At 45.1% G+C, this 13,584-nt stretch overlaps 1 protein-coding gene across 2 annotated transcripts in view; it reads left to right on the top strand.

The window, feature by feature from the left end:
- KARS1 (lysyl-tRNA synthetase 1) overlaps positions 1-13,584 on the top strand; it is a 273,069-nt gene that overhangs the window by 20,012 nt on the left and 239,473 nt on the right. The window lies entirely within an intron of this gene.

Raw genomic sequence — 13,584 nt, 5'->3', positions numbered from 1 at the left:
GCCGCCAGAAAAATTAAACGCCAGTTGTTGGCTTAGACGATGGGCAAGGAAAGTTCCGGGGGAGGAACTCTTGGTGAGCTGATGTCTAATTCTGTCCGCTCTTTGGAATTCCAGAGGTGGAGTGAAAGTGATATTTAACACTTTAGGAATCCACTTCCATAATAATCTAGGGTCATTTTGTTCAAAGTTTTCAGAAATCCCATAGATTCTACTGTTCTCTTCTATTCCTATCCTCCAACCTTGATATTTCTGCCTCCAATTGAAATTATTTCTGTTGCATATGTTCAAAACCCTAAAGTATGTCTTCAGTTATAGATATGTGCTCTTCAACCTCCATTCAGTCTTGCATTAACTCATTTAATTTGATTTTTTGAAAGTGCCAAAATCATCCTGCAATGCACTAACGCAAGACTTGTGGAGTTGGCTGCCCGAGGCCCTGGTCACTGAAAATGAAAGATAATGCCAAGACCTCGACCAAGAGATGATAACCTTAGATGGACAAAACCCCTTGTGTTCAAGGATCCAATTATTTGCAAAGGATGAGTGCAATTTATGACGTTTTGATATTTTGTCTGCAGGAGACGTGGATAACTAACCCTCCCATTGCAAATGGCGCCAGTATGTATATAAATCTTAAAATAAAAAGCCAAAAAGGACAGCCAATGGCAGGCCTGTTGACGTTCATAAGAAATAAAGAAATAGGACTGATGTACAAGTGAAAGAGGTACACGAGCCATACATTCAAGTACTTATCTTGGAACTTGCCAAAAAACCAAGAGAACCAGCCCAATAAATTGTGATAGTAAATCTATATTGGCAACATCAAGCCACTGGGTCGATCAAATTTGTGGACCATATAACATCTGATCGATTTTAATGTTGCAATGCTAGATTCATTTATCTTATGTGGTGACTTGGATATTAATTGCCTGTGCTCTTGTCCCAGAGAGGGCAGAGTATCTAATGGCACATCGCTAGGAAAAGTCAAACATCAAATGTGTGGCTTTGGGAAATGGAAAAGCGACATTTTCATGCTGAATGGGCAGACCACCGGTGACATACTGGGAAAAGCCACATGGAGAAGAGTGCTACACAAATCTACACTGGACTACTTCTTTGTTTCAGAAAACAAGAATCAGAGTTATATCGCTCACAGTATTTCCCCCATGATTAATGGCGATCACAATCTATTACAACTGAAGGGTCCGCTTCCAGAGCCCTCAAAATAAAGTCATGGGTGGGGGGGGGGGCAGGTGGTTTTGGAAAAGCCTGGAAGAAACCGGCTCTGTTTATACCCCGACAATGTCTGCATTTTGATTTAAAAAAAAAAAAAAAGAAATACCAACTTGCAATTGAAAACCAAGTGGTAGGAGTTCATTATACATCCACACTCTCTGACTAAACAGAAGTGTGGCAAGGAACTCGTGGATCTGGTTTTAAACCAAAACACTCCTATAACATATCGCAGAAGAGAGCGTTGCGAAAACTTATCAGGAACACCGCCAGTCTACCAATGCTGGAAAGAGCTGCAAAGCAAAACAAATCAGACAACGTTATAAAAACTGGCTTATTTCTCGTAAGAATATCGTACACCAAAGTGATGCAGAAATAATGATGCAAACACTATAAACTAAAAACCCAAGAGCTTTCTGGCAGATGTTGAACCACATGAATGATCCTCAACAAGTCCTACAAAGTAATATAGTTCCAGAAGTGGAGTGGGTGTAATAGTATGACAAATTATATGGAAATAAAAGGAAATACTCCGGACCCAGAACTGTCCCACAAAAGTAACTGGATAATCCACTTTGATAGCTACTGGCCTCCTTCTTGATGATCAAAGAGGCCAGTAGCTCAAGAGCCGTGGGCCCTGATGGTCTAAGCAACTGTATGCTGATAACTGCCCCAGAAGAATGGGACGATTTTTGCCTGATCTTGTGTAACCAGGTACTAAAAATAGAAGTGGAAAGCAGCGATTGTGGTACCAGCATTCAAGAAGGGCAAAAGGACAAGTCAAAATAACTATCGTCCCATAGCTCTTCTTGATTCATTGGGAAAAGGTTTTGGCTCACTGTTACTGATGCGATTGAGAGAATGGATGCAAGAGTCACAAAACTTTGATTGTCGCCAGACAGGCTTCGTAAAGGGAGTCAGCTGCAATCTCAACCTATTTGCTCAAAATTAAAACCATCAAGGATGGGAGTAAAGTCTATTTAGCATTCATAGACTTGGCCCACGCCTTTGATAGTGTAGACAGAGAATTACTATGGACCAAACTACTTAGATGGAATTGTCAGGCGAGCCTTCTTTTGGCCATCAAGGCTTTGCACACCGAAACTGTAATCAAAATACACTTAAATCAAACGGTCAGAGTCAATCAATATGCACAGAGGTGTAAAACAAGGATGCCCATTCGCACCCTTGCTGTTCAATTTACTTATATCAGACCTAAGAGAGGCGAAGGAGAGCTCTGATTCATTTCCACCTAAAATGAATGGCAAATCATTGGGTTGGATGATTTAGTCATCTTGGATCAAACCCCTGTTGGCCTACAAAGGAAACTAAGCATACTCCAAACCTACATTGAGCGCAATGGACTCAAAAATAAATTCAGCAAAATCTGAGATATTAATGCTGCAGAATCTAAAAGGAAAGAAAAAGATGGCTTTCCGGTGGTGCATGGGGAAAGAACTGTTCAATTGTGTAGCAACAACAAGATACCTGGGTATGTTCATTAACTCAAGTGTAAATGGTGCCCCCTGGCTCCAGCCTTAAAATTTCAAGACAAAGAACCTCACGGCCCAGGGCATCGCAATACATAAAAAATGTGGCCGATTCTCATTGGTTCTGATCACAACCTTCTATAAACACAGTATTTCCCATTCTGCTCAATGGGGCCGAATGTGCATTGAGATGCTCTTGGGAACTCTGTGGTCAATGCTTGAAAATCCATTTTTGAGAAAAATGTTATATCTACCAAGATCTGTGCCCACAGTTCTCATCAGATGTGAACTAGCATTGCTATCTATGAATGCAAGAGCGACATGGATGTCTTTATTCCTGTACAGGAGACTCCTTATGGATTTGACTCCCAAGCAGTTTGCAATACTCCAAACGGAAAAAACAAATATAGTGGTGAATGGATCTCAAAGGAGTTGACCGATCGAGGCAACAAAATCATAAAGACCTTGGATCATCCACGCTAGCACGAAGATCAAATCCTAATGCAGTGAAGAAAAAGCTGTGGAATCCAGACTGGAGTAAGACCATCAAACAAAAACAGAAGTACAGGCTGTATGAGCACATATGTAAAATCGCTGAACACACTGCCTAAGTACTTGGAGAAATTCCCTATCCCTTACCATCGCAATCTATTAACAAGATTCTGCATGAATCTATTGCGTACGAAGGAAATATTAAAGCGTAGAAGAATAAGAACCTTTTAAAGATGAAAATTGTCAACTATGCTGCAATGCAGTTGAAACCATGCAACACTTGACTTTATATTGCCCCACTTTGAGAAACATAAAAAGAACATGATACCTAGGAGGCTTCATATTAGAAAGACCACTCTTAAACAGAGAAGATTGATGGCAACTTGTATGTTGGGGACATAACCCAAAACTAATCTTTGCGCAAACTAATTCTTTAGAGGAAATTGTATTAGTTTGTAAAGAAAATGTGAGGATCGAATGCTGTCTGTCTGCCTTTAGAACGGTGAAACGAACATACAAGTTAATCTAAAGAAAAGATCTTTTTTTGCTGTCCGAAAAATCAAATCCCTGTTGGCATAGAAGATAGGCAAGGAACTGTTAGTGAGCTGAAGTCTAATTCTATCCGCTCTCCAGAGGTGGAGTGAAAGAGATATTTAACACTTTAGGAATCCACTTGCATAAGAATTTAATAGGTGATTTCTGTTCAGTTTTCAGGAATCCCATAGATTCTAATGTTCTCTTCTATTCCTATCCTCCAAGCTCGATAAGTCTGCCTCCAATTGAAATAATATTAGTTGCATACGTTTAAAACCCTAAAGTCTGTCCTCAGTAGTAGATATGCGCTCTTCAACCTCCTTCAGTCTTCCATTAACTAATTCATTTTTTAAAGCGCCAAAATCATCCTGCAATGCCAGGGATCTGGAGTCTAATATTGAGATAGAGGATTGGATGGTAGCTAGTTCATTTAGAGTTTTTTTCCATCCCCTTTATTAAAAGCTGGTAATTCCATGGAGGAGGCGAGAGGTTTGTTAACTCATATTCCAATGGTGAAATACAGCAGAAATGCTTTAACAAGTGAGTTCAGGCAGTGACTGGAGAAAATTAGTTGAATGAAGGAAACAGTACCAGTAATGAGGCCTAGGTCAGTCACGAGTAGGCCTTTCAGTCGGACAGCATCCACGCTCTTGCCTACAGCGTAGTAGCGTATAATCTCCTCCGGTGACACAGCAATGTTGTAGTCAGCTCTGCGGATTTTGCTCCTCAATGTCCTCCACCACTAAAAGCTGTCGTCTTGTCTCAGCTGCAGAAGGTCAGAGGGGGGAATGCTCGGGCAGTATTAAAAATATGGGCGCTTTCTGGCCACCAAACATTTCATGCTGCGTTATGAGGGATTCCGACCTCTGATGCCGCCACCTTCAGAGTCGCTGTAAGGCAAAGTTTGAATGCAGTACCCTCTGGGAACACTACAAACAACTATGACTACAGGTATAAGCAACCCAACCTTTGGTATAAGCTTGTACTACAGTTTTGGTAGCGTGTTGAGCAAGAGGGGGAAATGTGAGCTGTAGTGGAGTTACACAAAGAGTCACAGTTATAGGTATTCAAATAAACTTACACCCAAGGTTTCTTGCATAAACAATTAATAATATTTTTTTTTATCAGTCAGTTATAAAGCCTTCTTCAGAAGGGAGCAATAGAATAGTAACACACTAATATACTTCAATACTGTACACTTTAGTTTTTTAATCAGACAAGGCCCTTTTGGGGTGGCCCACAGACACAACCTACACCCACAGGTGACTTCAGTAACAAGGGTGCTGGGGACATTAATACCTTACTGTTGGAATTCAGAATACTCTTAATCGGATGGTAAAAGGCAAAGGTTATTAGAACACGAGACCACAAATATTCCAAAGCAGTGCAGATACTTTTAGAGTTCACTAGAAGAGTTTCGAAGAGTCATTCAAATCAATAGGTTAAGCCAAAGTCAGTGGGCAAAAGTCTTGGATAGGATAAAGCACTTTAGGTAAGTAATGGAAAAGTCTTTGCACAAGTTCTTAGTAGTCTTTGATGAAAAGAAGAATCAAATGTAGGGCCTCAAGCGGATTACATTTCAGTTGTGGAAGTTACAAGCACTTCTACAGTAAGAGGTTTTACAGTACCCTGGTTAGGCAGAAAAGATGCAGCTGGTGGCTGTTCCTGGGCCTCAGTCGTGGGGACAAGAGGGGGGACATCGGGGGACTCCTGCACTAGCACTGTCAAAGCTGGCAACAGGCAAGCTTTACTTTCAGTGGCTGTTTCACATTTCAGCTCCTTGTTGTATAGCAATAAGCGTGGTTCCTGGCTGTCAAGGTGGACTGTCCTTGCTTCTGCGGTCCCGCACTCTGCTGAGGGGGATCAGGCTTGGTCATTCCTGCTTCGTGGGAGTCCGGAGGATCTTCCGAAAACTTTAGGCCAGCTTAAAAGTAACACACAGAATTTGGTGTCCATCTCCCAGGCTATACGATTCCTGCAACAACTCTGAGGAAATTCAACCAGCTCCGAGATGGGTGTCCAGGTGGCTTACTTTGGAGTTGATTGGTCCCACCAACTCAAAGGGAGAAGTCGTCCTTGCAGGGGCTTCTCTGTCGATGCAAATTTGGCGATTCAGACCTGTAGCAGGGCTTCACTGGGCAAGCCAACGGTCCAGGAGTTGCAGCAGCTGTCCTCTTCAAGCTCTTCTTCGGTTCCTTCGTCCAGTGGTCGACTCTGCCTGCCAAGCCAAAAGACTTGCCTTTTATTCAGTTCTCTCCCATTCATTCCAGCCCAGCTGTCACTCACCCAGCAGGGTGGCTGTCCTTGCCTGACAGTCAGCCAGCCAATCACCACAGAGTGCTTTTTGTGTCTCGTAGGAGACTAAGCACAGAGAGTTTTGAAAACGATGGCTCCCACGTTTACTTTACCAGAGCCGCGAATGGTCGAGGTAAATGCAAACCAATGAAGTTCAAAACAAATCCACTGCCACCAGCCAGTCAATTGAGGAAAGGGTAACGTACAAAATTTTACATGAGCATTTAGACACAGGGGATACGAAGTAACCCCTCCAGCACTCTATTGTAAGATAGGATGTGCTGGATCTAGCAAGTACAATGCTAAGTAAAGTTAATTTAACTTTACTGCTCTGGGAAACAGTATTCAATCCCAGAGATGGTATTTAAACCTTCGGAAATCTGAAAGACTTCCCTGTGCCACTGACTGAAGGTGCTGTGTGACTCAATGTAAAAGATGTCCATGGATTTTGTCAGACTCCATGACCAAAAGAAACACTGAGGTAAAATTCACACACAAATACATGAGAGAGTGGAAAAAAGGGTTTTACATCAGGAAGCAGAGGGGCACTCGATCCCCGGCGCTCTCGAAGGAAGCGCAGGACTTGTGCCGCTGGGCTGTTGGACAGGGGATGTTCCTCATCCCTCTCCACCCGGCAGGAGTCAAGAACACCGTTGCAGGCTCCCTCAGCAGTGAACTGCGCTCCTGCCATGAGTGGGAGCTTCGTCAGGATCAGGTGGACTGGCTATTTGTCAAGTGGGGCAGACCACAGATCGATCAGTTTGTGACGGTTTCGAACTTCAAGTGCCAGAATTTCGTCAGCAAATTCCACCAACCGAGAAGCTAGGGGGGGATAGTTTCTCCTTCCCATGGGAAGGGCTGTTTCCGTACGTGTTTCCTCCGTTCCCTCTCTTGCTACAGATCGTCAATGCAAGATGATACTCACCGCCAAGGCGTGGCTGAGGCAGATTTGGGTCCCAGACCTTCTCAACCCTGTCGGCGTCGTCTCCAGTCAAGCTGCCAGTGGTTCTGGATCTCCTCACCGGAGGAGGTGTGATTCTTCATCATGGGCCAGGATCGCTGAACCTGAGGGCTTGGTTCCTGCAGCCCCAGAGTTTGGAGGGTATGCGTTGCTGGCGGACTGCAGGGAGGTTCTCGCCAGGGCGGCGTCAACCTTGAAGTGCTACAGTCACAAGTGGAAGCGTTTCGCTCTGTGGTGCCAGTCACAGGAGATTACCCCTCTGAGGGTCACTGCCCCAAAGATCCTTCCGTACTTGCTTGGCCGAGGTAGGACTGGCACAATCCTCCAAGGTACATCTGACTGCTATCTTCTGCTACACCAGGTCCGCAAGAAGATCTTCACTTTGGTCCCACAGACTCAAGGAGTTTATGAAAGGACTTTTCAAATGCTGGTGAAGCCTCCTGCCCCGGCGTGGGAACTTGACGTGGTTCTGACGAGGCTCATGGTGGGGGGGGCCCCCCCCCTACGAGCCTTCGAATCAGGCCCCACACAGTTTCTTTCCTGTGGCCATCACCTCTGCCAGAAGGGTAGGTGAGATCCAGGCCCTATGCTGCAAGCTGCCGTATCTGATTTTCCACGAATCGATCATGGTGCTATGTACGCACCACTCTTTCATGCCAAGGTTCAGTCAGAATTCCACCTCAACAAGCCTTTTGTGTTACCTGTTTTTTCCCCCGAAACATTGGTCTCTGGTGGAAAGGGCCTTGCACTTGCTGGACGTTGCTCGTGTCCTAAAGTTCTACGTGGCATGCACAAAGGATTTTCGGAAGACTTCACATCTGTTTGTGAACTTTGGTCCTGTGAACCATGGGAAGGCCTTGTCCAAGGCTTCAATTTCAAGGTGGCACTCTGGCTGCATCACGCACTATCGGTTGGTGAACCAACTGCTGCCCGGTCTTTCGAGAACCCACTCAGCCAGAGCGATCGCTGAAACGACGGCGTTCCTGCCTGGTGTGCCCCTGCTGGACATCTGCAGGGCTGCTACGTGGAGAATCCACACACACCTCTTCACAAGGTTCTACTGTGTCAACAGGGATTCACGAGAGGAGTCCAGAGTCAGCCAAGCAGTGCTGCGCATCCACTTCACTTGAGGTGAGCCTATTACAGAGATAAGATTTAATTGCTTCTGTTGAACCTTGCCACCTCCCGTGGTTGTGTAACGTTGTACTGCTATGTATTGGTTATTCATGAGCATGTGAATCCATGCCAGACCCCATACTGGAGAAGTTGCAAGTTACTTACCTATAACTATTGTTCTTCCGCATGGGTTTGGCATGGATTCACATGCGAACCGACCCCTCTTCAGCTCTTCTTGGTCATACTGCCACTTTACGTGCTTACCAAATCTGAAGATGGCTGCCAAAGGAGGGGCTTGCGGAAATGGATGCAGGGGGGGGCAGTATGACCCAAAGGATAGTGATTGGTTTAGAGGAGAAATGCAGTTTTAAAGTTAAACTGTTTTTTTCTTTTTGAGCGAGGATTCCCAGCCTGACGGGGAATATTCACGAGCATGAGAATCCATGCCAGACCCATGCTGGAGAAAAATAGTTACAGGTAAGTAACTTGTTCCTTATCACCAACACAAGCTTATTGAATCCTTCCTACAGAGACATCATTCTTGTGAGAAACATTCTCTCCTGTGGCCTTTTGGTCAAATGCCCCTTCATCATAGGTTTGGAACTTCTTAAGTTAGGACATTGTCTTGTGATCTGGTTCCATCGTTTTCTGCTGTCTTGTGATCTGGTTCCATCGTTTTCTGCATCTGAAATGCATGCCTACTTTCCTGATTTAACTTATTTGATGTATATTTTAACCTATGGTGACTGTATGTATTTGTATTTGTGTTGTGTGATAATATTACCAGACATTAATTTTCCAGTGTTTTCAGAAGACCTATAATGACTAACTGTATTTTTATACTTGACTGTCTAAATTGATGCATACTTTCATATTTCAATGTTCCCAGCGCACAAAAAAAAAAATCTGTGCTTCAAAATAGCAGGCAAACATTACCAATTCAAAGTACTCCCCTTCTGCATATCCTCAGCCCCAAGGGTGTTCACAAAAGTACTAGCGGTAGTGGTGGCACACCTACACAGAGAGTCAATCCCAGTGTACCCTTATCTGGACGACTGGCTAATAACGCGAAAATCCACAAATATGCAGACTCAACACCCAAACCACAAACAATCTATTGTTCCGGTTGGGGTTCTCCATCAACGAAAAGAAATCGAGTCTTGTCCCCAGTCAAATTAAGCAATTCCTCGAATGACCTTTTGATCGAAAACAAAAGGACAGGAAAAAAAGGATTGACATTTTTTTTAATTTTTTATATATTTAGTTTAGCATGTATAAAATACACGGTCCTTTAATGGTCGAAAAAAAGGCATTTGAGCCTTTTGTTTTCGAACATTTGACCTAGAACCGTTCCACACGCACAGCTTCACATGCAATAAATGGTTAGCAAAACAATGGTCTCAGGCAGCGGTCAGTGGGACTTTCTAGTGGTTGTTTCACTTACCTTGGTGCAAGCTTTACGCTGGTGGACAAAAGACAATGGGCCTTATTACGAGTCTGGCGGTAGCCGTGCCGGTAAAACCGGCAGGCTGCCACCGGACTTGTGGGGATTTACCGGCTCCGGACTTGCTGGAATTACCGGGGTGATTACAGCCCCAGTGATCTGGTAATTCCAGAGCTGGCTTTCTGTAAATCTTCATTCCCGTGGAGTCCAAAGGACTCCATGGGAATAGGTAAGTGCAAACAGTGGCACCATCTGGTTAACAGTGCTGGTGTTTCCGCGTCTGACTGCGGCCGGTGGCGTTAGGCCCGCCAGGTCAGACCTGGTGGGTGTAACAACACACGACCACAGAACTTAGTTAGCCGGTCCAGAAATTGGTGCCGATACGGTTTTACCGGCACCGTTATATCTAGACGGCTAACATGTAATGAAGCATAATATGTTAAAAGGCAAGCCTTTTCGCAACCCACCAGCATAGGCTACTCTCACAACAGATGCCTCACTCTCAGGATGGGGAGCCCATTACCTGCATCATACAGCAAGCAGCGTGTGGACACAAACGGCCAAAAACCACATAAACCAACTAGAATAACTAGCAGTCCTCAAGGCACTACAAGCTTTTCAGCAGTACCTAGTGGGTTAAACAGTGCAAGTCCTTATAGACAGCACCACTGCCATGTTTTATGTAAACAAACGGAGGGGCACTCCAAGTCTGTCCAGTTTATCCCCAAAAATGTGGAAGCTAAATGCAACATGTTACTAGTCTCAGAACGCGTTCCAGGCAAACTCCATGCTTTAGCAGACACTCTAAGCAGAAGCTGACTACTACCCGCAGAACACGAATGACAAATCCACAAAGATACTTTAAACTATATCTTCGCCCATTGTGGGCATCCAACTCTAGACTCGTTTGCAACAAACCTAAGCTCTCAATGACCAAATTTTGCATCCAGGTTTCCCCAACCAGGGTCCAAGGGGAATGCCCTGTGGATAAGTTGGTCAGGAAAATTTGCCTATGCTTTTCCACCGACACCACTCCTCAACAAGATGCACTAGGAACAAGTCACACTAATCCTAATTGCTCCAATGTGGGCATGTCAACCATGGTTTCCACACCTACACAAACTAGCACTGTGCAAACCAATGAAGCTTCTGCACCCCTTCAACATGCTGTCCTAACGCAAGGGGACCACGTTCCATCTATACCCTCCAACTATGAACTTGGCAGCTTGGCTCCTCAAGTCATAGACTTTGGACACTTGAACGTTCCACAAAGGTGTATGAATATCCTCAAAGAAGCACAGAAACCCAACACTAGACGCTTACTTTAACAAGTGAAAAAGATGTCATTTGGTGCAGATCACACAACACATATACAATTGACTGTTCACCATCTAACATTATTCTTCGGCATCACTGGCCAGGCACTGGATTGTCTGACCTTCCTCACTTACCGCCCTGCTCAGCTGCAAATGGGCCCTTTCTCATCCACCACGGCTCTGTCTTGTCACCATGGCTGTTCAATATCTATCTCGCCCCTCTTGCTCACCTGCTTTCCTCCTTCTCTCCTTATTTCCAGTGTTCCGCTGGTGACACGCAGCTTTCCTCCAAACTTCCCTCTACGCCCCCCCCCCTCTCTTCCTCTTCTCTCATCCCCGTCTGTCTGTCTGCCATTCAGGCATGGTGTGCAGCAAATGATCTCTGTTTCAATGCCAGTAAGACGGAGATCCTCCTCATTGGGACAGCTGTGCCCTCTTTTCCTCCTAACCTCTGGCCACCCTCTTTGGGCCCTCTTCCCCCACCCTTGTGTGAGGCTAAAAACCTCTGGGTCCTCTCCGACACCGCTCTTGCCTTCACCCCTCACATCCTGGAACTTACTAAGAAGTCTCACTTCCAGCTTCACTTACTCGGAGGCATTCTTCCTTTTCTCACCTTCCCCCAGATGCTCAATGTTTCCAGAGCTCTGGTCCTCTCTAGGGTGGGCTACTGCAACAACCTCTTTCTCAATCTTCCTCCTTCCTCCCTTCACTCCCTCCAGCTAATCCAGAACAGGGCTGCTAGACTTCTCCTTGGCCTCAAGCCCAGGGGACTGTATCTCCAGCCCTAAAATCTCCCCACTGGCTCCTGGTGGCTGCAATTATCAAATTCAAGACCCTATGCATCATCGACAAGGCTTTCTGGGGCCTGGAGACCATGCCATCTCCAACTCCCTGAACCCCCCACCCCCCACTCGCACCCCTCCTTAAATACTCCCCTGCTAGGTCCCTACGCTCCTCTAATGCTAACTCTGTCGAACGCTTCTACAAGCAGAGAGTGGGGGGCAGGTCTCTCCATGGCTGGTGCCTCCCTTTGGAACAGCCTCCATGCCCCTCTGACATGAGCCGGACCGCCTTAAGTTTTGGGAACTGCTCAAAACTCTGCTCTTCTCTACCTCTTTCCCTCTATCCCTTCCCTGCTAATCACCCCACTGCTGCTGGGATCGGTTGCCTGATCCTCCTTAATCTCACAATATCCCAGGCCCTTTCTTACAGTCAGTGCCGGCACCCCTCACGCCACTGCACTGCCTTGCATGCCTTTGCTTGGTGCCTCCACATCCCAACTTGAGTTCCTGTAACAGCACTTAGCCTGAGGTTCTCCTCCTTGGCTCCCCTTAGCACTTCCCTCCCGGGCCCTCCTCCAGCACTTGTCCACTCCTCTGTTCCCCCATCCATCCCCTTCCCTTCTCCTCAATGCACTTGCAAGGCTGAATATTACAAGGCCTAGTAGGACCACGACTGTATATTACTGTTTTTTAATTTTTTATTATTTCCCCTGTTCCCTTCCCATTTAGGCTTGTGGCACTTTGAAACACAATTCTGTTGTATAAAGCACCTTACAAATGCTCAATAAAATAAAATGAAAATGTGATCTAAGAAGATCCACATGCCTATAAAGGCAGACATTGCTCACTGTAATCATATTTATGATGCTTGTATCTGCTTAGATTTACATGTACCCACCCTTCCTCTCCTCCTGGAGTTCGAAGGCGCATAGATGTGTATCTTTACCTTTCTGCTTACCTATATTGTACTCGTGCTACACTTCATGCACCCTTGTGTCTCAAACAAAATGGGCCTCGATGCGTGAAGGACCATGGCTACAGTAGATGTCACAGTAGGGATAGTGATACTAACACGCCCGGTCAATGCCCTTTTTTGAGTTTTGAAAACAAATCATGTAATAGTCTGCGACTACCACTAGATGTCGGCCTATGCATATATTTTTATGTTGCTTCAATTCCTCTAGGTCGTTGATGCAACCTCTGAGTGACGTGCCTAAAACAGAAACTCCTCGGTCACCTTTGTCATTCTACTTCTTCACCAGTAACTATAATCCACCACCCTTGAGATACGAAATGGCAGAGAACAAGTGTTTCCCTTTTCCATATGCTTAAATGTCCCCCCTCTAGGCTTTGCACAGTCTTTTCTCTACCTTCTCTCAATTTCTACAACCCTGGCCTGGCCATTTTTTATAATACATGCTTTGGACAAGCCTCTCATCCGGGAGACCACTAAGGTTGTAACTCACACAATATTACACACTTTGCTAATGGCCGAATCATTGAAAGGCTCCCAACAGAGAGCCTTGGCATTGGCATAGAAAGGAACTTCCCGCAGTACTGCCCTGTTTTCTTTATGCGAAACATCAAGGTTGAAGTACTGTGTCTCTGTACAATACATGGAAGGTGATGGTGACCATGCAGATGAACTTATTTTTTTTGCCTTTTTTTTGTTTTGTTTTTTGGGTGCTTGATGGAGCGGTTTATGCTGCTCTGGCTTTCTCAATTACATGACCAATTTGTTCCTGTTTCACTGCAGATTACTTTTTTAAAATTTTAGAACAGGTGATTGATGGGTGCCCCAATGCCACAGTAGCGATTGAGATTTGAGTTGCGTAACAGGATGTGCATGTATGCTTTTAATTTGTCGGATTTAGTAGAGGACTGTTATACAAGCTATTTGGGTTGTGCTAAAATGGTTGTA

Source organism: Ambystoma mexicanum, chromosome 1q (assembly GCF_040938575.1).
Source record: "Ambystoma mexicanum isolate Mex_15411 chromosome 1q, UKY_AmexF1_1, whole genome shotgun sequence".
Classification (NCBI taxonomy): domain Eukaryota; kingdom Metazoa; phylum Chordata; class Amphibia; order Caudata; family Ambystomatidae; genus Ambystoma; species Ambystoma mexicanum.
This window is presented reverse-complemented; position numbering and strand designations above follow the sequence as displayed.